The sequence below is a fragment of the Mus caroli genome, chromosome 1 (assembly GCF_900094665.2).
Source record: "Mus caroli chromosome 1, CAROLI_EIJ_v1.1, whole genome shotgun sequence".
Lineage (NCBI taxonomy): Eukaryota > Metazoa > Chordata > Mammalia > Rodentia > Muridae > Mus > Mus caroli.
In genome coordinates, this window is record NC_034570.1 from 155,219,599 (window position 1) to 155,244,933 (window position 25,335).

Sequence of the window (25,335 nt, forward strand, 5' to 3'; positions counted from 1 at the left end):
CACAACAATATTATGTGTTGAAATAGTCTGCTTAGCTCTTTTAAACGTTACATAGTACTTAATTATATTTGTAAAGATGACTTGCTAAAAATTCTCTAGTTGTCAAGTATTTGGATTTTCTCCAATTCCCGCTCATGAGCTAAATAGAGCCACTGTAAAAAAAAAAAAATCTCTGTAAAAGTGACACACAAGAAGGTTAAAAGCCAAATGTAAAAATTATGTTACTTATACTAGCTTCATTAATTATTATTTTAAAACATGGTAACATTATACACTCTAGACATAGATAATTATTTTTAATGCAGCTAGATTAAAAATCCATTCAATAGTTCTGTTACATTGACTTATCTGTTGGGAAATTATTCAACCCAACCTCCACTGAGATACATGATTTGACCTGAATATTTTTGTCTGAAATGTTTTTCACCAAAGCTCTTTACAGATCTTACATGCCCCTCCCATAATCAATGAGGCATCTCAATATTACTTCACAGATTCTGCTGTGGTGGCAGCTTCAGCACTTCAATCTATATTCATATAGATTACTCTAAATCATATAATTTGTCAACACTGTCAATAACTTCATAATTAGCCTCCAGATACTGCCATACTCAAGCTCTGTGTGTTCTTTTCCCAACAGGGGAAAGTTGGAAGTTGAATCTGAAAGCTAATTGTACCTTGTTAAAAACAAAACCCTTTCCCAGCTCAGGGCTCAGGGTCCCCTGTGTCTCCAAGGGCAGCAGAAGATGCTTGCTATTTAGACCTATGGGATGCTGATGTCTAAAGTAGCAGACAGGGACCAAAGAAAGCATCCTAAGGAGCTGTTCTGAGGCATTTCTTTGTTTTCAGGATGAATCTCATCCAATCGGAGTATCTGGAAAATAAAACATGTAATTAAAACAATTCAGACATCTGGACATTCAAACACACAGTGCTTCCAGACTTCTATTATGCCCAATTTGTATCTTTAAGCATTTAAGAGATGTGTGTGTTGAAACTCAAGAAGAATGAAGACCAAAGTGTGGACACTGTGCACCTTCTTAGAATTGGGAACAAAACACCCATGGAAGGAGTTACAGAGACAAAGTTTGGAGCTGTAATGAAAGGATGGACCATCTAGAGACTGCCATATCCAGGGATCCATCCCATAATCAGCTTCCAAACGTTGACACCATTGCATACACTAGCAAGATTTTGCTGAAAGGACCCAGATATAGCTCTCTCTTGTGAAACTATGCCGGGGCCAAACAAACACAGAAGTGGATGCTCACTGTCAGCTATTGGATGGATCACAGGGCTCCCAATGGAGAAGCTAGAGAAAGTACCCAAGGAGCTAAAGGGATCTGCAACCCTATAGTTGGAACAACATGATGAACTAACCAGTACCCCGGAGCTCTTGTCTCTAGCTGCATATGTATCGAAAGATGGCCTAGTTGGCCATCACTGGAAAGAGAGGCCCATTGGACTTGCAAACTTTATATGCCCCAATACAGGGGAATGCCAGGGCCAAAAGAATGGGAATGGGTGGGTAGGGAAGTGGGGGGGTTATGGGGGACTTTTGGGATAGCATTGGAAATGTAATTGAGGAAAATACGTAATAAAAATAAATAAATAAACAAAAGACCAAAAATATTAAAAAAAAGAGATGTGTGTGTGTGTGTGTGTGTGTGTGTGTGTGTGTGTGTGTGTGTATGGTGTTTACAGAAAAGAGATGTGTGGTGTCATCTAGACCAAGATTTCTCAAATTATTAAAGGCAAAGTACTTGAACTGATATTGTACATCCATAAAATACAGCCAAGATTTTTATCAGAAAATGAACATGAAAGATACCAGGTTGTGGCTTTGCACCAAGCACCATAGGCTATTTATGACCTCAGCTGTACCAGCTCTCAGATATTAAACTGAGAAGAACAGATATAATATTTGATGATCAAAAGGCAATGTGTAATCTAGGAAAATTAGGGATGGAAACAGGGAGCGGGGATGAGCATGGCTTTAGTGGACCATCTAATAAACAGAGTTGGGTGTTCATTGAAACTGCCACAGAATAACAGCCTAGCAAAACTAGCTGAGAAATTCAGCAAGGTTGCCAAATATACTATCAATAAGAAGTGATAACAAAAAAGCAATGCATTCATAACATGAAGAATTTCTAAAATTCCCAAGAACAGAAATCACAGTGAATATAACAGGGAGTGCATAGAATATTATGGGTTAGAGTTAGAACTCTGCTGTTATAAGACACAGGCGAAGATTTGACAGTGAATGGAATTACTTAGTATAAATTGGTTAGTTCTTCCCTAAGCTAATCATATATTTATTTTATTCCATGTAAATTTCAGCAGAAACTTTTGAGAAACTTGGCAAGTTTGATTCCACAATGGACCTCACAGAGTTATGATTCACAAATGGTTAAGTCAATCACACATACACATACACATGCACACACACACACACACACACACACACACTTCACACTCACAGACTCATATACACACTCACACATATTCACATGCATGGGCATGCACACACACATGCACACTCACATACTCACATGCAGACACACACAAAATGCAAAAGGAAAAGCTTCCTGTAGCAACCAGAAAGCGATAGGTATTAGATACTACACTTGATCTTAGCCAAAAGGCCGAGAAGCGATGCGATAGGTATTAGTACAACAGCAGATGCATCACATGTAGACCAGTTTAAAATGAGTGTCTTGCAAGAAAACTTAAGTGAAGCTGTTTAAGTGCTGGCTTTATGAAATCTGATTTATAATGAAAATAGACATTTTAAGCTGATTTATTATATTGAAAACAGATATTCTAGATTCTTATTTCATGCTATATAGACTTTAGAAAGTTTAAAGTTCTAATGTAAAAGTACAACTGCAAGCAAGTAAGAAGGAAATGTGGCCTTTGGAAGGAAAAGTATTTTTAAATAAGATGCTACAAGCACAAACTTAAGGATATGACTCTGTAAACCAGTGGTTCTCAGCCTTCCTAATGCTGTGACCCTTTAATACAGTTCCTCATGTTGTGGTAACTCCCAGCCATAACATTAGTTTTGTTGCTGCTTCATAACTGTAGTTTGGCTTCTGTCATGAATCACAATGTATATATTTTTGGAGACAGAGATTTGTCATAGGGGTTGCGACCCACAGGTTGAGAACTGATTCCACAATTTCTATTTAGAATGGGCACAATAGTCTTAGCATATGTGTACTATACTCAGAGGAAATGATAAAAAAAAGTTGAAAATCAATGGTGTTATAAAGAAATGCCCACAGATCATTGGGGGGAAATAGAAAGATGTATAAAGGATATACAAAGATAATTCAGAAAGGAAGACAACTGAAGAACTCAAGTTAGATTCTTAGCCCCATCAATAATTACAAGCACAGAAATTAAGCTGGCAGTGATGCAGCATTTCATATACTTAACTGGCAAATTTTTAAAAAGTTACAGGGCTCCAAGTTATAAATAAGTTGAAGGAACAGGAGCCCACATTGTATTGCTAATAGGAATTGGCCCAGTGTTTCTGAAAAGAAGTCAGGCAGGGGTTAGCCTTAGTGTCTGGTCTGCCTACAGTGGAGTCTTTTTTCCTGGGAGTTCTCATATAGGCCAGCAAGACTGCACGTAGAAAAAAAGGGCAGCAACACTGTTTGCAAGCAAAAAGTTGTCCATTAGCAGGTGAAAAGTTAAACTGCCAGGAAGAAGGTAGTGAGTGCCCATCAGACACTGTGCTGGGCATGGACATAAGAGACACAGCATGGAAGCCATAGGTGCTGATGTACACAAACTACCACTGCTCATTCTTCACAGGCACACACACACACAAAGTGACAATAGTGAACATCTTTAGGGCACACCAAACCATAAAGAGTAGTAACGGAAGATGCCAGGACAAGGGAAATTGTAAAACAAAGTAAGAAGAGGTAACAAAGGGACCAAACATGAGAGAGTACAATGTGCCAACATAAGAGGATGATAAACCCAATTTTCTCCCAAACCCCAAATGCTCAAAACAAAAACCTAAGGCACACTCTATTGAACAGTCTAAGAAGGCACACTTGGTCTCTGCAGCTTTCTCCTAAGCATGTCGAAGAGCAGGAGCCCTGCAGAATAGAAAATGCAGACTAAGGAACTGCTGTTAAATTTATGGACTGTTTCTCCTGGCTGTTCCCCTTTAATCCTGTGGAACTCTTTTTAAATTTTGCAGCGTTGATAACTAGCCAAGTGGGGAGAGGAGCGGATGGTTTCTCTTTCCCATGAAGCTAATGACAAGGGTTCCCTGGCCAAGGTAGCCTAGAAACGCCTGCGTGTGTTCCTGCCTGAGTCGTATTTTCCATGTTCTCGTCAACATGCTGGCAGTAGCAAATGTCTTCATGATGGCTGTTGGCCAGAGAACTTGAAGCCAGCGCTTTGCTCTGGGAAAGCATCCAGAAGAGTCATTTGGATTCCACAGTTGAAGAGTCCCAAACTTTAAGGAGGACCCAGAGGCTGTGCTGGCTGCCTGTTGGAGCCATTGAGAGTTGAAGAGGGGGAGAAGCTGAGCCCTCAGTGCTTCTGAGAGTGGCGTGCATCCCTTAACACCTGCCTTTACTCCGAGATGCTCAAATGCTTAGGAATGTTTCAATGACAGGAGGTCCAGCATCACTCATGACAGAACATCAGAGGAGAGGGATTATGGATTTGTGTTTTAGACTTTGCACAACCTCCAAATTGGGTATGAAGATGCGTTGGGTAGAGTTTTCCTCATGAGTGCTGTGTTTAGGCTACGGAGTACTCCCCTGTCAGTGTGGAGAAACACTGAAAATACCTACCTCAAATGGCAAAACTGATCTGGAGGCCTTTCCCTGCATGCTTAGAATATGAAATTACTCTTAGAGTTTCTTTAAACGACCCCCCCTTTAAGATTCTATCATACGATAACCTGCTTATTGTTAAGAAACTCATGTCATAGTTTCAACACAACTGCTCCTATCGCTATTATCTTTCCCACTTAACAATACACAGTGTTAGAGAGAGAACCTGCCTAGCCCGACGGGTTTCTATTAGGACACAGCAGAGACAGATACAACTCAGAAGCTCACACCATCCTGATGTTGGTGTTAAAAGTGTCTGCTATGGTAACAGATGTTGTTTATGAGACAGATGGAAAACTGAGTTATCCTCAGAACCAAAGCACTATGAATTGGCTCTAATTATGCAGATGTGATCTGAAAGCCAATCTCAGGGTTACACAGAGCTCCCGTGACCTTGAAAAAGTAAAGCGCATATTTTCTTTTTTAAGTTTCCAAGTTTTAAGTCACTAAAACTAAAGAAAGTAAAACTGTACCCAGCAAATAGAAGATCCAGTCATTACAAATTTCCTTCCTGTGTCCTGCCACATGTAAAGGCACAGTGAGATTTTAGGGGAGAGGACTGGATATCAGAGACTCTAGGGGAGGGACAACTTTAAGACCAAGAAACCACAAAGTTTAAGTTGACTTGAATGAGTGCTAAGAGACTCTGCAAGGCAATGGAACCTATTTTTCCAATTTCACCTAAAGCCAGGCATTTCTCTCTGTTCATATAATGGCTATTTTCTGTGCCATTTCCCAGGTAGGGTTGACTGCCCCTGCATGGTATGAGTTTTAAGTCTTTCTTACCACCTCTAAGTCTAGTCAAAGATTCTACTGAGAAGGTATCTTCAGTCAGTCCCTGTGGTGTGGTGTTAAGTGATGAGTCCTGAGCCATCTTTCCATGCCTTAGGTTTGTTCAGGTATAAGAGTATCACACTTTGGCTAATGTATAGTGAACATATGTTTATTGCTCATGGTTCTGGAGATTGGAAAGGCGAAGACTTCAGAAGGCATACTTGCTGTATCATAAATAGTAGACAGTATCATGTACAAAGAGGAAGAAAGGAAGGAAGGGAAGAAGGAAGGAAGGAAGGAAGGAAGGAAGGAAGGAAGGAAGAAAGGAAGGAAGGAAGGAAAGAGGGAGGGGAGGGGAGGGGAGGCAGAAGGAAAGGGAGTTCTTTTACCAAGAACCCATTCTCTGGATGTGATGACTAACTTCTATGACAATGACATTAATCTACTAGTGGGGACAGAGCCCTCCTGACCTAGTCACCTTTAAAGTTCTGCCATTTTATACTGTTGAATCAGAGATTAATTTTCTAAAATGTGAATTTTGAACTTAAAAAACCACATAGAGCCACATACTTTGCTCACATCAACACATGTGCAAATAGATATGTTTGCATGGCAAGGTTTTACATGAAGGCAGAAAGGAATACATTCTCATGATCAGAGATGCTCAGAAATGGTTTTCTTTCAGCACACTAAGGCCATATGTCCTGAAATGTTGGCTTTTCATTGAAGGCCTTGGTACTGATATTAGTGCTCTTGCCAGGCCTTTCTGTGTGACTGTGGCCCTATGCTTCAATACTCAGAGCCTCAAATGAATCTTATCTAAAATCAGTATCACAAGGATTGATATTTGTAAAGTCATATACAATTTTAAGCCTATTTCTATAGCACATCTCCATTGCCCCACTTTGAAATTGCACTTGTATCACTACCCTGCATTCTGCAGGAGAAAGCAGCTCTAAGAGATCTGGGGAATTGCCCAGTATTCTGAATGAATCTATGGTGGAGCTGGGAACACAAAACAGTTCTTTATTCTCATAGTAAAAATTGTCTTCCTCAACAGGAGTAGCTTCACTTTGCTCATCCTCTGGGCACCTCTGCTCCTGCTCTTCTCCTTGTTAAATATGCCCCCTTCTCATTGCCTCCCATAGTGACTCCTTTGTACTCTACTCTCTACAGAAGCATTCAGTGTCCTCTTGACAATGGTGTGTCTCACCTCAAATCCTAAATTTTGTGTGCTTCTATGAAGAATAAGTCCTAGGTACACCACAAATTAGCTGGTTGACCATGGACAAGTTACCCAAACCAAGTATGTATGTGTATCTTATGTATGCATGTGGAATAACAACACCTTCAGATGCTTGCTGTGAAAATGAACAAGATGATGCATGAAGATATTTTTATAAAACAATAAAATGTTGTTATAAACTGTCACTTAATGTTATCAATGGCCAGAACAAGAGTAGTTTGAGAGGTGGCGAGACAGGAGAATGATTTTGACATGGTGACACCCATTAGGTCTCAGCTGTGGTACTTATATTATGATCAAAAAGGGGTTCCCTATTCCTAAATCCTAAATTTCATCTTCGTTAGAAATACTTATTTCTTCTTTTAATGTTTTGAAGATATAATGATACTATTCATTAAAGCTTCTCAAGTTATCTTGCTGCCACTGTGACTTTCTTTTCTTTGGAAGCAGAATATTTTCTTATACACCTCATGGTCTGTTGACACTATACACAGTGTTTTTGCAAATCATAGGGGACAAATATAAATTTTGAAAGAATGACAGATTTAAAAAAAAAAAAAAGGTTCTATGAGGTAAGAGATGGAAAATGCCATACATCTGTACAAGTCCTACCCAAATATCATGGTGTGATTCTTTTGTTCTAGTCTGAGACATCATGTTATATGGGAGACTGAATGAACAAAAATACCGATTAATTCTTGGGATTTATCACAATTATCTTCCCCACACCTAAAAATTGAAGAATGTGTATTTGCACAACACATCTTGTTTTCATTGCACACAGAGCTTTTGAGGTCCTGCCAAGCCATTGATGATGAGCCCTATAGGAATGACATCCACATGTAAAGATCCTGGCATCCTCAGTATTCTAGTAGAATGCAGGCTAAGGAGAATAAATTCTCATTGAAAGTTTGCTGATGTCCATGATGGTTCTATATCCTACTGCCCAGGATCAGGCTCCATAGATAGTTCCTAAGACTTTTAACCTAGACTCCATGCTTTTTTGAATCTTTTGAGAAGAGGAATGCTTGGGTTAACTTAGAGAACTAAAAGTCCCATTGATAAGGATGCTGTGATTTTTAAATTAAGGGGTTAATTATCAGCTGACCAATAAGAAAGGGAAGTGTGGGTGGACATTCAATATTAAATTAATTAACTGCACAACGGGCACTGAAGCCTCATCATACAAAGTGAAATAAGTGAATTTAGCCAATACCTGGCTTGATAATTCTAGGATCTCATGGTATTTACTATTAAGTTATTAAGAATAGAGGGTAACTCTCTAAATTATAATATTTCTGGAGATCAATTGTCTTACTTTTAAGTAGCACCTGTCTTGAAAAACCAAAAAAACAAAAACAAAAAACAAAAAACCCAAAAACAACAACAACAACAAAACAAGATAGACAATCCTCTCTAGACATTCCAAGTCAATTCAATGTAGACAGCTTCCCCAATGTAGACTATTTCCCTAAGTTATTATAGATAGTATCAAGCTCACAGTTAAAGCTAGCCATCACAGTTTGTACCACATCATTGGACTCTCATCATCACCATGTGGGGTGGAGTTATGTCAATTTTATTGATAAGAACACAGGAGATCAGCAATTAACTCACTGGTTAAGGCTGGTACAATTAGGCTATTAATAATGTATTTTAGTGGTTTAAAACATTAAACATTTGCTATGTTACAATTTCTGAAGGTCACATACAACCTGACTGTATCGTCATGGCAGATTTTGAGCCAAAGACATCCAGCTAAGCAGTCAAGATTTTGTTCAGGGTTAAACGGGGTGAGATTCATTTTCAAGCTTACTGATGGTCATGGGCAGAATCAGTCCCTTGCAAGCTATCAGTCAGACTAAGGGTCTCTGTTTCCTTATTATTATTTCCACTGAACAAGAGGAACATCAGCTCCTTGCCATGTGGGGCTATCCACAGAATAACTCACAACATGGTGACTAGTTTTCCTTATAGTGAACAATAAAACAGAGAACCTAATTGACCATGATCTATTTTATCATGCTCCATTTGTCGGAGGTAAGTCAGTAAGCCTACTCACACCCAAGGATCATGCACATAACAGTAAGGAAAACGGAACACCACCTTAGAGGCTACAACCATGGTAAAGAAGGGATCCAGTCTGGTTCAATGTGTTTTGTTTTGTTTTGTTTTGTTTTGTTTTGTTTTGTTTTGTTTTGTTTTTGCTTTGCTTTGCTTTGTTTTGTTTTTGATACACCAGGTTTTATCAGTCAGGATCCATTAATCATTCCCCTCATCTATATACATTACAAGAACTATTTTTTACACTAAGGATACAGGCATAAAAGAAGAGTTCAGAGGCAGCTCACAATAATTGGAAGAAACCTAGACAATGTACAAAACTGGTATCAAATCTGTTAGTGAAAAGAAGACAGCATTATGGGAAATTGAGTATAAAGCATACAGCCTAGCCAGGAGAAACTGAGGTGGGAGGATCTGACATTGGAGACCAGTGTCGGTAGACCTGGGGGTTTGGCAAAGATGATATAAGAGAAGTGAAAATACTTCAGTCTACCCATAAAAAGCAGAAGTCTGGGAGAATATTACCATTTAACAAAATACAGACAATTTAGTTCAACAGTTGAAAGAGAATCAGCTGGTCTTGAGATTGGATAATTAAATTACATGTGCAGGAGTTCTGAACCCTGATCCCATTGCAACCACACAGGGGCCCTTTCTAAATGCCCACCCCTTAAGTTAAATAATGAAATAAAAGCCTCTGGAGTGGGGGATCTAGCACAGACTCATTTTAAATCATTCTAAGGAACACAGGTGTCATCTGGGTGAGAAAATTAGTGGGCTCGTTCATGCAAGGACCTTGCAGACCATAAAGCTCACTACACCTTCCTGGACACATCCAGGACAATGACTAAATGGGAATTGTAGTTTAGAAATTTCATTTGCCTATGTAGTCTGGAAGATGGAAGAAGAGTGGAAGATTGCTAAAAAAAAAAAAAAACAAGTGTCAAAAAAGGGAGCTACTGCAGTAAATCTAGATTTGAAATGAAGATTAGAAATGGTGGCTCAAAGAAAGCAGATCTAGAGGGTGGAGTGAATGCCGGAGCTTTAGAGTAATGCATGGCATATATGTGGGATGTGAAGTAGAGGGAGGAGCAACAGGTAACTGGTGGTTTCTGGCTTGAAAAGAAAGGAAGATAATGGCTCCACTCCCCATGAAATAGTGGATAAGAGACACATCAGAACTAAATAAGGAAATGATATAGTTCAGATAGGATAGCCATGTTGTGGTATCCAGGAGGTTCCTGAAATTATGGTCAGAAACAGAAAGAACACAGATGAGCTTGATGAAGTATCTGAGGGTCATAGAACCAAGAGAATGGACAATCAACAAGGCAGAAAAAAGTCAAGGATGGTTCCCGCTGGGGGAAGGGGGAAGGATGTTTGAGAGGCAGGTGGCTGAGAAATAGCAACCTACAACTTGAGAAGAAAATAACAATGCCTGAAGCAAAAAAGAAGAGTCATTAAAGGAAGGTGACCAGCAGGGCTAAATGCTAAAGTTAAGAGAATATCAAAAAGACTATTGTCTTAGTCAGGGTTTTATGGATGTGAAAAGACTCCATGACCATAGCAACTCTTACAAAGGAAAACATCTCACTGGACCCGGCTTACCGTTTCAGATGTTTAGTCCATTATCATCATGACAGAAAGCATGGCAGCATGCAGGCAGACATGGTTCTAGAGAAAAAGCTGAGAGTTACACATCTGGAGTCACAGGTAGCATAAGGAGACTGTGTGCCACAGTGGGCATTGCTTGAACATCTGAGACCCTCCACAGTGACACACTTCCTCCATCAAGGCCACACCTACTCTAACAAGGCCACACCTCCTAATAGTGCCACTCAATATGGTTCAAGCATTCAAACACATGAGTCTAGAGGGAACATTCCTATTCAAACCACCACAACATTGAGTAATACACATCGGTGTATTAGGCATATCACAGTTCTTTCAATGCAGCATTGGGGACAGCACATATGAGAACGACAGTAATGTAAACAAGGACAGCTGATTATTTCACATATCAAAAGTCTGTGGGGAGAAAACACCATGTTGATTAGGATTTACACTGTGCTGCTCACCATCTGAGAATGCATCCAACCACCTTCAACATACTTCAGTGTCTGTTAGTTGTTAGGAAATGGGTGTTAGGTTGGCAACCAAGAGTATTGGAAGTCACTTCATGTATCAGTCCTAAGTGATGTAGAAATTATAATCTTGGGGAGAAAGGGTGAGGAAGCCACAGGGTGGGGGGCTGAGGTAGAGAAGATCTGTCCATCTGTCATGATGCAATGCAAGTTTGATTCCCAAGCCTGTTGTCTTTGAATGGCTTCTAGTGGCACTGGCTTCTGTCACTTCTCCTAGATGGGCATAAGTCCTTTCTTACTATTTTAGGCATGCATCATCCCCCCATTCATGTGTTTACGAAGGTGTTCTCTCTAAATAAGCTACTGGGGCCTTGCTTGTCTGTGACTTCATCAGTATATGACTAATTACTTCTGCATCTGTCAAGATTATTCAGAAGTCTAATTTTACGCTGCAGGGGGGTTAGTCATTCCTTATAGCACATTAATAACTAAAGTGAGAAACGCACTTGGTAATGCTTGTCACACTCTGATGGTCATCACCTATATGATGGGAGACTACACCTCGAGCATGATTTGTGGGACAGCCTTCTCATGTACAATGGTCCCTAGAGACTCCCTTTGTCTTGCTTGTTAATTTGCCATGATCTAGAAGCATATATTTTATCAATGATGTGATAGGCTATATTTATTACTTATTTTATTTACAGCAGCCCATCCATCTACCACAAAAAATATTATATCAGTATTCTATCAGTTTGCATGGATGATTTTGGAATTGGTTTGTTATTTATATATGGATATATAGGAGATACATATCTCCAATAAAATAAGAAACACACACACATATATATACACACATATATACATATATATACATATATACATACATATACATATAGCTCCAATAAAAATACATATAACCAATAAAATCAATGTGGCTTGGGAAGACACCGGCAGTAGGAGGCTTATGGCTATAGGTGAACTAATTGTGTGCTCACGATATGCTGGGCACAGTGCTCAGTTTTACACAATAACTTTCTTACTCTTTGTAACCCACGAAGTGGCTATGAAAAGCAAGAATCTGGGGCCTGGGGAGACCAGTCATTTGAGTTAGGTTATACAGTCGCATAGTGACAATTTAGATTCCAATTCATGTTTTTTCTTGTTTGTTCTTTGCGCATGTTTCTTTGTTGTTTGTTTTTTCTCCAGAGATGTGAACTGTTAACACGGCATCCATTTTTGTCTGCCAAATGCTTAGGTGACCAACAGCAGCCTCCTCTTGAGGTACCTGTCAGACACATATCAACATCTTGCTACTAAATGTATAAAGGGAAGAGCATTTTGCATCTGATTTTCTTGCATGAATTCCTTCTTAATTCTCTCAGAATTTTCTCCATATTAGGACAAATCTTAAGATGTTTAATACAGATAGTGTGTCTGAAAAGACTTCTGAAGAGAGGCTGGCTCAGCTCACAATCCTGAAATGGAGTGTGCTATGGTGTCTCCATGGAGAGAGGTGACAAGAGTGCCAAGTTGTATATGGCAGAGTATATGAAGATGGCTGTCTTAGTCAGGGTTTCTATTCTTGTACAAACATCAGGACCAAGAAATAAGCTGGGGAGGAAAGGGTTTATTCAGCTTACACTTCCACATTGCTGTTCATCACCAAAGGAAGTCAGGACTGGAACTCACATAGGTCAGGAAGCAGGAGCTGATGCAGAGGCCATGGAGGAATGTTACTTCCTGGCTTGCTTCCCATGGCTTGTTCAGCTTGCTTTCTTATAGAACCCAAGACTACCAGCCCAGGGATGGCATCACCTACAAAGGGCCCTCCCTGATTGATCACTAATTGAGAAAATGCCCCACAGCTGGATCTCGTGGAGGCACTTCCTTTCTCTGTGATAACTCCAGCTTGTATCAAGTTCACACACAAACCCAGCCAGTACAATGGGGTCACACAACTTGTGAGTAACAAGGTAGCTATTTCTTTCTTTTAAAAACAAATTTGTAAGGACAGAATATGGGCTACTGTGAAGGACAGACCTCCCCAAGACAGAGGAGGCAGGGAAGACAAGTGTAAGTTTTTCAACCACAAAGTGGTTAGGAGTGGAACCTTAGAGTCATTCATTTCTATGAGCCTCAGTTTCTTTGTTTAAAAAGCATTAACATTTATATCAAAAGATGCATGTGAAGGTTTGAGAAGATAACTCCATGCTTAACAGGAATCAGGTTACTTCTGCCAAGCCTTTGTGAGAGTATGGGACACAAGCAGGAGACTCAGATTGTCTCCATTCCACAGACAGAAAACCAGGTCCTGGCATAAGCATGGAGTTCCTTAAGCTCTATTTCAAAGGGAGATTTGGAGGACCTGACTTGCCTGATGTCATGTAGACATTATAAGGGTGTCTGGGATCAGCCTGCTATGGCCCTGGAGCCCAGGTTCCTGGCTTCCCCATGCTTGAGCCTTCTGATGCTGTCCTAGACGACCTTTATATAACACAGAAGGACAGTACTGCCTGCTAAGCAGTTTGTGATGAATGTTTTAGGATTTCAGAGTACAGAATGCAGGCCACAGCTCTAAGTGAACTTAACCGTGGTCGAAGGCAACTGTGCAAGATCCGGGGTTCTGTTGTATCCATGCAAGGAAGCTGCTATGGAAAATAGGTGCGTGAGAGGAAGCTTACAAACCCGACTCTTGGTGAAATGAACAGTGTGCGGATGCAGGCCGCAGCTGGACAGAGGACTAGTGCCTTTTGTTTGAGCTTCTGCAGAGGGAAGGATGAGAGACAGGTGCTACGGTAGTGTGGCATAAGAGAAACATCAGCTTTATTGGCAGAACAGACTTGCCCACAACTCATTGTGGACTCCCTAGGAAAGGTGTATTCAAGCTGCAACCCACAGTTCCTAGGTAGCCAAGGGTGGCTGTGAACTTGACCCAACACAAAATCAAACCTTATTTAAAACATGATTTTGTATGTGTGGTACTGTTTGTATGACATAGTCCTTAAATGCAAACTTTGTAGATGACAGCATCATGCCACTTTGTCAAAGGTAGAGTCTAGGGTATAGTTGGAGTTCTGTCTCATCTCTCTGAGCCCTGGCTGGGAAACAGGAGTATTCTGTTCATCCTCACAAGCAAACAACAATGATAAATGAGAATGGAGGTCTTAAATGCCAACAGCAGAACTGGCACTGGGCAACAGGCAACCATGCCTCTTAACCATCCCTTAGCTCCCACTTTTGCCTTTGGTCTGCTAGAAAGGTCAGGGTACAGAAAGCCACACTGCTTGCTCGGAGAGTGCAGCCTGGCCTGGGGTGGCTCAAAGGGGCCTATTATGACTGGCACCAGTCAGACTTTGCCTCTGAGGCTCTGTGGGAACTGACAGAAGAATGGTTCTGGGCCACTTTCTGATGGAGAGCAGTTTCTGTCAGGCTTGCTGAAAGGAATGAAGCAGTGAATGCAGGTCCTGCTGGAGGCCAAAAGACCTCCCTAGGGAAGAGCACTGGGGAGCCCACACCCACACAGAGAGCTGCAGCAAGCAGGATGGCTACGGACAGTCCCCAGAGTACTGGGTAGAAGGGTGGGAAGGAGCATCCTTCTCAAGGTTGCTGACAAACATTGGGTTTTTCTTCCATCATCCCTATAGCATGAGGTAGCACACCCACCCTGCTCATGCCAGATCACTGCACTATACCCGGTAAGCTGCAGGTTATAGTGGTCACTGATTATAGCACTTGAGGTACAAGGGCCTTGGTGCTCAGTCCTTAGGAGCCTTCAGATGTTTGCTGTCAGTTGTCAGCAACCTTGACTAAGTATCCTCTCACTGCAGAACACACGGCACCCCACGCTGGGCTCAAACATGTGACTTGGAAGCACACAGGAAGGTTAGCAGCCTGCTCAACTGCTTGCTGCCTGAATGACCTCAACGTCCCAGGAGAGTGAGAGCACACAGTGCTCACTATCCCACAGTGGTTAGCTGCTCTCAAGGTCTCTTGTATATGGTTAGAGGCAGGGGCAGGGCATTAGCCATGTAGTCACAATGAAAAGCAAAGAAAGAAAACAGGAAGATTCCACAACCAGCAAGAGATGTGGTGCAAAGAATGACAGCGATGACCTTCAAAGCAGTCAGCCTGGACAGATGGCCACTGTTACCAATAAAAACGAGTCAGGACTAAGGGGCCCTGAGCTGCAGAAAGGCATTTTAATGAGAAGGATTTTAAGCTTAGTTCTCATATGGCTCAGGGGTGTTGGTGATAATTTCATTCATTCCACAAATATTTTTACTGCCTACCATGTGCAAAAGTTTTCCAAATAAAATAACTGACACATTCAGACTAGTGTGGTACATACAATTTTTTTTTGCCAGACGATTGGAATTATTTGAAGTAAACTGAAGGAGCCTGCCTGTGCACTTTACACTTGGTCTCTGCACGTTCTGCCCCAGCCTGCTGCTTCTCAGCTCTCATTCCATCTCAATACAGATGTTCTTAGTTGATTGTTTCTTGCTCTCTCTCTCTCTCTCTCTCTCTCTCTCTCTCTCACAGTTACACACACTCACACACATACACACATAGACAAACACATGTATACCCATAAATACACACTCACACACACAAATACACTCATACACATGTGGACATACATACATATTCATACACATGCACACACACACACAAGCACTCAGACACATGCACATACATACACACTCTCTCTCTCACTCACGCGCACACTCACACCCACATGTGGACGCACACATGTACACATGCCCTTGTGCGCACACACACATACACACACACACACTCACATACACACACTCACACACTTGTGCATGCACACATACACATGTACTCACACACACATACTCTCAGACACATATGCACACACTCGCACATATATGCTCCACCCCACACACCCCAAAACCTTTGGGACCTTGCTCACTCCCCATCTCTTTTGTTCCCCTGAGCACCCATCTCAGGTAGCTGTGAGAAACTGAACTGAGAGACATTATCCCACATCGCCCTGAGTATGAGCCACTGAAGGAAGCAATACTTGCAGTACGAAAGAGAACAGCAGAGGCCTTCTCTCTGTGTCCCAAGGAACTGAACCTTAAAGAATTTCAGCCGCTGGACTAGATGGGTGTCTCCCCTTCCTCCCTGACACTTTCTGTCAAAATAATAAAATAAATAAAGAGAGGACTGTGAAAGAACAATGGTCCAGATGGTGATATGAATTGTGGAAATGCATAACTGAAGAATACAATCTGGATTTTCTAAGCATTTGGGTATGGTGGACCACACATATATCCCAGTACTTCCAAGAATAAGGCAGGATGATTTCAAATTCCCAAGCTCAAGCGAAGCCTGGGCTGCACAGTATTATCAAAGTACATGATATACTCCAAAGAAGACATCCTAATGAGCCGTTATCTCGCATGGTCAGCAGATGCTGGCAGAGAAGAGTTTTTAAGCAGAAAACAATTCAGAAGGTGTTGAGACGGTCGTATGTTTTCACTGTAATTGGAGATTTGGGCCACTGTCTGACTGTACTGTTGTCTTGCCACTGTCTCCTATTAAAAAGCCTGCACCCCGCCACCCCTCCCTCCTACCTGGCCTGTCTCGAATGTGACATGTTGGAATAATCCTGAATTTTAGAAAGGAATCTGAGGCGACAAACTTAAGTGACCAGTCCTTGAATTTCTTTTCCTGACTTTCTGAAGCAATAGCCATATCAGGGTGGCCGAGTCAGGACACGAGGCTTCACAAGTGAGTTATTTAGTGTGTATTCAGTCTATGGTTAAAATATCTCTCCTAGGGACAATGCTTTGGAATCATAATGCAAGTCACAGAGTGATTCATTAGGAAAAAGTACTTCTAAATACAGAGAAAGGAACCTATGGGTGATAGATTTAAGTCATTTGATGAAAATTTTATGATACTGTGTCTATTAAAATTCAAGAGCTCACATTTCTTTCATCTTTTATTCTGATACTTTTTTTCTGGAATGTTAAATTCAAATCTGATGTCTTTGAGGTAAGATGCCAGAGTCCTTATGTCTTACCACCTCTTGGCATGAATTCATAGTCATGAATTCTTATGAGTGAATGCTTTAGAATGGGACCCACCACCTCTGTGTGGACTCAGGGTGAGGCAGGAAGCAGAGGAAAGGCTTAGCCACCCAATGTTCCACAGGACTTGGGCTCCTGCACCCTTTTAGAACAATGCATATACAACACATGCATCTCTCTTAACTACCAAACTACTCCATCTTTCCAGTGTAGAACCCTCCCAAGCTTCACTTGTCAAATTCAAATACCTTGAATATGAACACCAGGCAGAGTCCAAGCATAGAGAGAATTCCATGGCCTTCCAGGAAAGTCAGCATTAGAATTATCATTAACACTACCCACCTCATTTGCCTTTTCAGAGGGAAAGCAATTTTTCATAAAATTCTAATTAATTCTCTTTATCTACATGAATGCTTCCTAAAAATGTATGTTTGTGTACAACAGCGTGTACCTGGTGCCCATTCTCCAGTCCCTTAGAATGGAGTTACAGGTGGATGTGAGCTGCCAGGTTGGGTTCTGAGATTTGAACCTGGATTCTCTGAAGAATAGTCAGATCTTTTAATCATTGAGCCATCTCCTCGGCTCCTAAGTTTAGCCTTTTAAATGTTGCTTTGTCTGTAAATTATAATTGGATCTTTACTATTGAGAAAAAGTTGGTACAGAGATGGTACAATGATAAAAATCCACTGAAATTCTCAAAGAATGAATTTCAAATATTTAAAAAAAATTTTTTTGAAGAATGAAAAACCTTTGCCAAAGACACAAAACAGTTAAGAGGACAAAAGGATGAATACAAATTATTGGTTAACATTCACAGAACTTACCAATAACAAAATCCATTATAGTCAAACATGACTTAGCCTGATCTAGATCATTACTTTAAAGGATTTGAAGACGAATTTTGTGTATTACTATCTATCCTCAGAGTTTGGACTGAAGCACTAGTTCTTGTGAGGTTTAGGGATCATTATATTAGATTTACCTTAAATACATTTTTTATAAAAAAAATCTCCCTCTCAGGAAGAAGACTAGGACCATCTTAGGAAATATCTTGCCCTAGCTAGGGTTTCTACAAGACACTTCATCAGAGAATGACAAAGGAACAGCCCAAAACAATCATGACTGTTGATTATCACCATCAATAAGCAATCAATAAATGATACCTACATTGTATTGGGTATTGGACCCTTCAAAGGAGTCAGGAGAAAATTCCATGATTCTAATAAATTGATTCTAGGGAAAACATTGCAAAATATACTTTATTCCCTAATATAGAAAACTGAAAATAACCTGGTCCTCAGCTGATCATAGTTTGATGCCCAAATATCTCATAAGTAATACAGACATGCTATAATTGATAGAAAAATTGGAAAAACCAGGGGGCAGCCACGAGTGTCAAGATGTGGCTCAGAGGTAACATAAGCTATGTGTATGGCTGAAAACTGTTCAAGGTTTAAGTTCTATAATAGCAACAGGAGTACTCCATCAGGATGCAAATAGACTTCTACATGTGGGCATAAGGGTGAACACCAAAATGTCTATGTCTAGGGCTATTGTAGTCTAGAATATGTTTCTAGAAAAGAAACAGAACAGCACAAAAAAAGCTGTGGAAGTTGTTACAGGGGACACCTCAAACAAGAATATGCAAGACATAATATCGCTTGGGTGTCAGCAAAGTCGTCTGGGGAGGGGGTTGTTCCTCTAAACTGAACCCTGCAGGTGTGTTGGATGCCGAAGACACTAAGAGTTTGCTGCACTGTGAAAAGATGAAGCTGCAGTGTGAAAAGATGAAGCACAGACCAGGGAAGAATGATCACAGGTTTTCTTTTTCCTGAAAGTAATCCATGTGACTGAATCCCTTCTTAGACACCAAGAAGACAGATCCTGATATTTCTCAATTACTTATTCTTTTTCATAACCAATGACTTAAGTGTCACTTCAAAGTTTCAGAGACAGAGGCCTGGGGAGATGGTTCAGAAGGAACGAATCCTCGCTGTGCAAGCATGAGGACCTGAACTTGTATCCCCAGCGCCCAAATGAAAAGCCAGAATCATATGTGCTCACATCTATAACCTCAACACCGTGGAAGGTGGAGACAGGAGGGCTGCTGTGACTTGATAACTACCAGCCTAGTTCCAGGTTCAGTGAGAGACTCTGCCTCAAGGGAGTAAGGAGATGGAGACTGGTAGAGTAGGAGACTGGCATTCTCCTCTGGTCTCCTCATACTAGTGCACACATGGGTTCATACGCTCTACATGTATAACACACACACACATTCACACACACACATGCACACACACACACATGCACACACACATGCACACACACATGCACACACACATGCACACATACATGCACACACACATGCACACACACACATGCACACACACATGCACACAAGCACACATGCACACACACATGCACACACATACATGCACACACACACATGCACACACACAGGTAGAAGGAACCAGAGTTCCACAGGACATCTCTTATGGTTTCATCATGTTCAAACCTTCAGGAAGGAGAGGCCAGCAAGGTAGCTCAGAAGAGTTTGCTACAGAATTCTGGTGACCTGAGTTTGATTTGAAGAACCCACAGCATAGGAGAAGACTTCCAGAAAGTTGTTCCCTGACTTCTATATATACACTGTGGTATGGGCATGCATGCACACACTATACCACAGACACACACATGTACAGAAACACAGACACATACACACTAAGTTCTGGCTTGTATTTCTGTCCAATTGGTACTTTTCTCTATATGAAGCCACTGGCTGCTCTGGCCTACACATTCTGACACTTTTTATAATTTTGCCTCTTTACCTCATGAACTGCAATGTTTTGCTGAAGTCGTCTAATTTTTTATATTGCCATAAGGTGTCCTTCATTGCTGATAATTTTTCTGTAATATCATTAACCAGAAGCCTTGCTTCAGTGACTCCTAAAAGCACTTTTGAGGGGAGGAAGCTTTGAATTGAGAAAAGAGGAGAGGAGAGTCCCTTTCATTCGCTTATATTGGCTTGTCAACTCATCCATACAAGAAGACATTGATGCCACATCTACCATCAGTGTGCCAAACTGTGGTCTAAGTTCTGGGTATGCAGTTGTGCACACAACAAGCACACAGCCTTCTTTCAAACAGTGAGCTGTCTAGCTCAGTAGGTGGCATCTGCCCAGATATTCTGGAATTCTTTGTCAATCAATGATAAGTCAGAAAATCTGAACTTTCAGAGTTATTTCTTGTTCTGAATTTTGTATCTTGGGAGGCATAGACTGTAATTCATTCCTTGCTCCTGAAGGGATGGAGTGTAACTAGATTTAAAAGACTGAATATGACCTCACAGGCCGGCCTGAAGATGACTGATATGTATTGAATGTCAGCTGCATACTAGGAACAGTTCGCTAGCCTGAATAAAGCAATGTGTAAAAATAGACACAGTACTGGCCTTCACGGAACTTATAGTCTAGTGTAAGGCGTCAGAGGCTGCCGCTGCCACATCATTTCACAGATAAGTAGAGAGTTGTAACTAGGATAAAGGCTCTAAAGCAGGTTTGAACAGAGCATGAGGTGGGAGATTGTACAGAGTGTGAACTGGCGGTGTGCACAGAGTAGGAAGTGGGGTTTGTACAGTCTAAAGTGGGGGTGTATACAAAGTAGGAAGTGGGGGGTTGTATAGAGTGTTAGGCGGAGCTTTGAAGAGACTGTGAAGGGGATGGATTTTCTGAATCAGATTAGATAGGAAAGCCTCCCTGAGGACAAATCTATAGGGGGAGAAGGTTTGGGGGACAGAAGAAAGGAACAGAAATCCAGGCAGCGAACAGAAACATTTGTCATAACTCCCCCTTTCCAGGTCCTGCGGCAGTCTGTGACTGGGTCTAGGAATAATCAACGTGAGTCTCCTGAATGAGCCCCACCCCCCACCCCCCGCATGCAATCCTAAGAGATTATTTATTTTGAGAGTCCAAGCCTTGTGTCCTGAAATACTTCCAAACACATCCTAACCACTAGCTGGGTGACCTTGAACAGATCTCCACTAGCTCGGTGACCTTGAACAGATTTCCCTTTAAGCATCAATGGTCTCATTTGTAAAGTTGGGGTGGCATGTTCCTTGAAGAGTGTGAAGGTGACATTCAATAAAGCAAGTATAAACGTATGCACGACAGCCAGACACACTAACAGAGGCGAGCAGGTAGGCGTAGCATGTTTGGCTCAGGAAGATTTGCAGGGTGTAGTAGGGAAGCCTGACCCAAAACATAGGGACATGGTGGTTTGAATGTGCATGGCCCCCATAGGCTCATGTGTTTGAATGCTTGGGCTGTAGCTGGTGGACTGTTTGGGGAAGGATTGGGAGGTATGACCTTGTTGGAGATGTGTCATTGGGGTTACAAAAGAACACTCTGCTTCCAAGCTAGTGGAAGAAGCATCCCCCAGGGAGGCCAGTTCCCCATCAAGCCATTGCTTCTGTCTCCTGTTACTGCGACTCCCTACAACCTGCATGTCCATTTGATTAGTCTCTGATGGACTTCTGGTGGACCAAGACCATCCAGGAGCCAGAAAATAGCAGGGCATAAAAGACAATACATAAAAATCTCCCAGGGCACAGTCCAGGAAAGGGAGCACATCTAGAAATCAAAGAAAAGACAGATTTTTCATTTCTGTTTTAGTGACTGGCTTTGTTCTAAGCATGTTACATGGATTGCGTCCTTTGCTTCTCATGATAAAAACAAAAGTATAGGTATGTATGTGAGAGTGCATAAGTTTGCACAGACACACACAGATGGAGGGTGTTAAATTTCTCTGGCAAAGCAGTAAAAATGTCTCTCTTGCTTAGACGAAGGCAGCCTACTGACGTAGAGTTAAATTATTTCGGTAGGTGTTAATATTGCAGCGTTTAAAGAAGCTGCGGTAGAAAATAGGACTCATTAATGTGCAGTGTGCTGAGCTCCAGGCTGTGGACAGGGACAGGGACAGGAGGCAGGCTGAGCTATTGCCTCTGCTGCAGTTCTCAGTTCTGCTCCGTCACTGCCTGCGTGGGTGGCGTGTGATCAGGAGACAGGTGGCCTGCTCCTGAGAGCCACGGGAATGGCTGTACTTTGACCAACAGCAGGGACACTGGCAGAGGAGCCGTTCCCCATTCTGCCTTGTACTGGGGAGATGAGAAATATTCTCAGGAAATAAACACACACCGTAGCTTGTGCTCCTAGACCTTAGTGTGCCTAACAGCCAACACAAAGCTCATTAAAGAGGCAGGTTCCTGGGCACCAGCTGAAGGACTTCATTCAGTTAAGCTGATCGGGGACTTAGTAATCTGTCTTTTGGGTATATCTTCAGGGGTGCAGGGTGGTCTGTTAGCTTCAATGTAATTTTTTGGAGTGAAAATGTGGTGGGTGTCGAGCTGATAAGGAAGGAAGATTGTCTGGTGACCAGGTACCGTATTTAAACCCATTGATGTAAAGCACAATGTAGAAAGATGTTAAGGGAGTAAGTAGACCAATGGGAGAATGTGTACACATAGTTAAAGGGTCATGAGCGTGGGTGTGGGTCTTAGCCAGATGTGATCAGAATACTCTGCAAATGGAAACAACAGAAGACAGAACCAATGATGGTATAGAAAGACTGGCCTCCCTAGGGATGGGAAGTGAGTGCTTCTTCCAGTAACTTCTAGCCTTATCCATCTCATCTTCAGGATGATCAGAAGGTCAAAGTCAGTAAATATAATATGAATTGTCTCTCCCGAAGTTGGGATGGACCACCTTCGTTCTCTAAAGGAGATACTTACCCAGTAATAAGATGTTATGCCCTCTGAGAGACCTGTCCAATACATTGGAATTGATCATAAATAGATAGATAGATAGATAGATAGATAGATAGATAGATAGATAGATAGATAGATAGATAGATAATTGGGAGAGTGTTTTTAAGATCTTTTGTACTAGCAGCATAGGCTTGTATATGAAGATCTCCTCACCCACTGTTCTCTAACTGTAAACATCACTGAACCTCTCAAAACCTAAGCCTATACATCAACTAAATGAAAATGATCAAAGGTGGAGTCTGTGCCCAGGAACACAAATATGAACTGGGATCATATTAAGCCCCAGGGAAGAATATGTATTTCTTGTTTCTCTGGTGCCTGTTGGATTATGTGGTGTCTATACGTATTATATAAAATGATGCACACATGAAAGATACTGTTATTACTTCATACACTATTAAGCTTGAGCTATTGTAAAGGGGACTTTGAATTAGGAGATTTGTCATGGAATGGCATCATAGGAGTGCTTTCTGGTTGGATATTATCCCTCCCCAATTTTCCCATTCTTGAATCCAGAACTCTCTTTGGGACATTCTGTTAGCATCCTCTTCATTGCGAACTTCAAGTTGCACTAGGAATTGTGATCTTGTTTGCTCCATCGAAAGTGCTATATTTACTAAAGCAGTGATCTTCACACATCTGTCAGTCTCTGGCCTCCATTCATCCTCAAAGATCCCAGACATCTATTTAAGAGACAAGTCACAGGAGCTTCCTGCATTGGGCATCTCAGCTAACTTGACTTAATATCACTATTCACTCCAACACACATTCTTGGGTAGTCTAGGCTCCACTCCTCCAGGAAAATGGCTTCTCCATTTCTCTGCTGCTTCGGGTGCTCCTGAGTGCCCCTCCCCCAGGCATGCTCCCCCTTTAGTGTTCAGTCCTTGCCTTCATGACTGCTCCCCCTGGAAGCTTGCTCTCAGACATCTCCACCATCACACTCATCCACGTGTCTAATGGAACCTCATAGAATGACAGAACTGTATCATCAAGCTTTGCTCATTCCGTAAACCTTGCAGTTACTTCTCTACACAAGGGTTCTCTGCTGCATGCAGAGCCCTGGGGTTGCCCATTACCCTGATTTACTTGATGATGCCCTCAACTCCGGTGTCTAGTGTTTCTCTGAGGTCACAATGCCAACCTTCATTTGTATCAAGCATTACAGTTTATAATGTCTTTAAAAGACTATTATTTCTTTTTATGTTTATTAGATATTTACTTTTTACATTTCAAATGCCATCCCCTTTCCTGGTTTCCCCTCTGAAAACCTCCTATCCTCTCCCCCCTCCTCCTGCTCACCAACCCACCCACACCCACTTCCTGGCTCTGGCATTCCCCTATACTGGGCATAGAGTCTTCACAGGATCAAGGGCATCTTTGCCCATTGATGACCGACAAGGCCATCCTCTGCTCCATATGCAGCTGGAGCCCACCATGTGTACTCTTTGGTTGGTGATTTAGTCCCTGGGAGCTCTGGGGGTACTGGTTAGTTCATATAGTTGTTCCTCCTATGGGGCTGCAAACCCCTTCAGCTCCTTGGGTCCTTTCTCTAACTCCTTCATTGGGGACACTCTGCTCAGTCCTATGGTAGGCTGTGAGGATCCACCTTTGTATTTGTCAGGTACTAGTGGAGCCTCTCCAGAGACAGCTACAACAGGCTTTTGTCAGTAAGCACTGTTGGCATCCACGAAAGTGTCTGGGATTAGTGACAATCCTGTTGTTTATGGGATGGATCCCCAGGTGGGACAGTCTCTGGATGGTCATTCCTTCAGTCTCTGCTCCACACTTTGGCTCTGTAACTCCTTCCATGGGTATTTTTGTTCTCCATTCCAAGAAGGATTGAAGTATCCACACTTTGGTCTTCCTTCTTCTTGAGTGTCATGTGATTTGTGAATTGTATCTTGGGTATTGTGAGCTTCTGGGCTAATATCCACTTGTCAGTGAGTGCATGTCATGTGTATTCTTTTGTGATTGGGTTATCTCACTCAGGATGATATTTTCCAGTACCATCTATTTGCCTAAGAATTTCATAAATTCGTTGTTTTTAATAGCTGAGTAGTACTCCATTGTGTAAATGTACCACATTTTCTGTATCCATTCCTCTGTTGAGGGAACATCTGGGTTCTTTCCAGCTCCTGGCTATTATAAATAAGGCTGTGATGATCATAGTGGGGCATGTGTTTTTATTACATGTTGGAGCATCTTCTGGGTATATGCCCAGGAGTGGTATTCGTAGGTCCTCAGGTAGTATTATGTCCAGTTTTCTGAGGAACTGCCAAACTGATTTTCAGAGTGGTTGTACCAGCTTGCAATCCCACCAGCAATGGAGTGTTCCTCTTTCTCCATATCCTTGCCAGCATCTGCTGTCACCTGAGTTTTTGATCTTAGCCATTCTGACTGATGTGAGGTAGAA

General features: G+C 41.7%; 1 pseudogene; it reads right to left on the reverse strand.

The window, feature by feature from the left end:
- Positions 1-2,500: 2,500 nt before the first annotated feature.
- LOC115032542 lies at positions 2,501-2,660 on the reverse strand (annotated as a pseudogene).
- Positions 2,661-25,335: the final 22,675 nt, after the last annotated feature.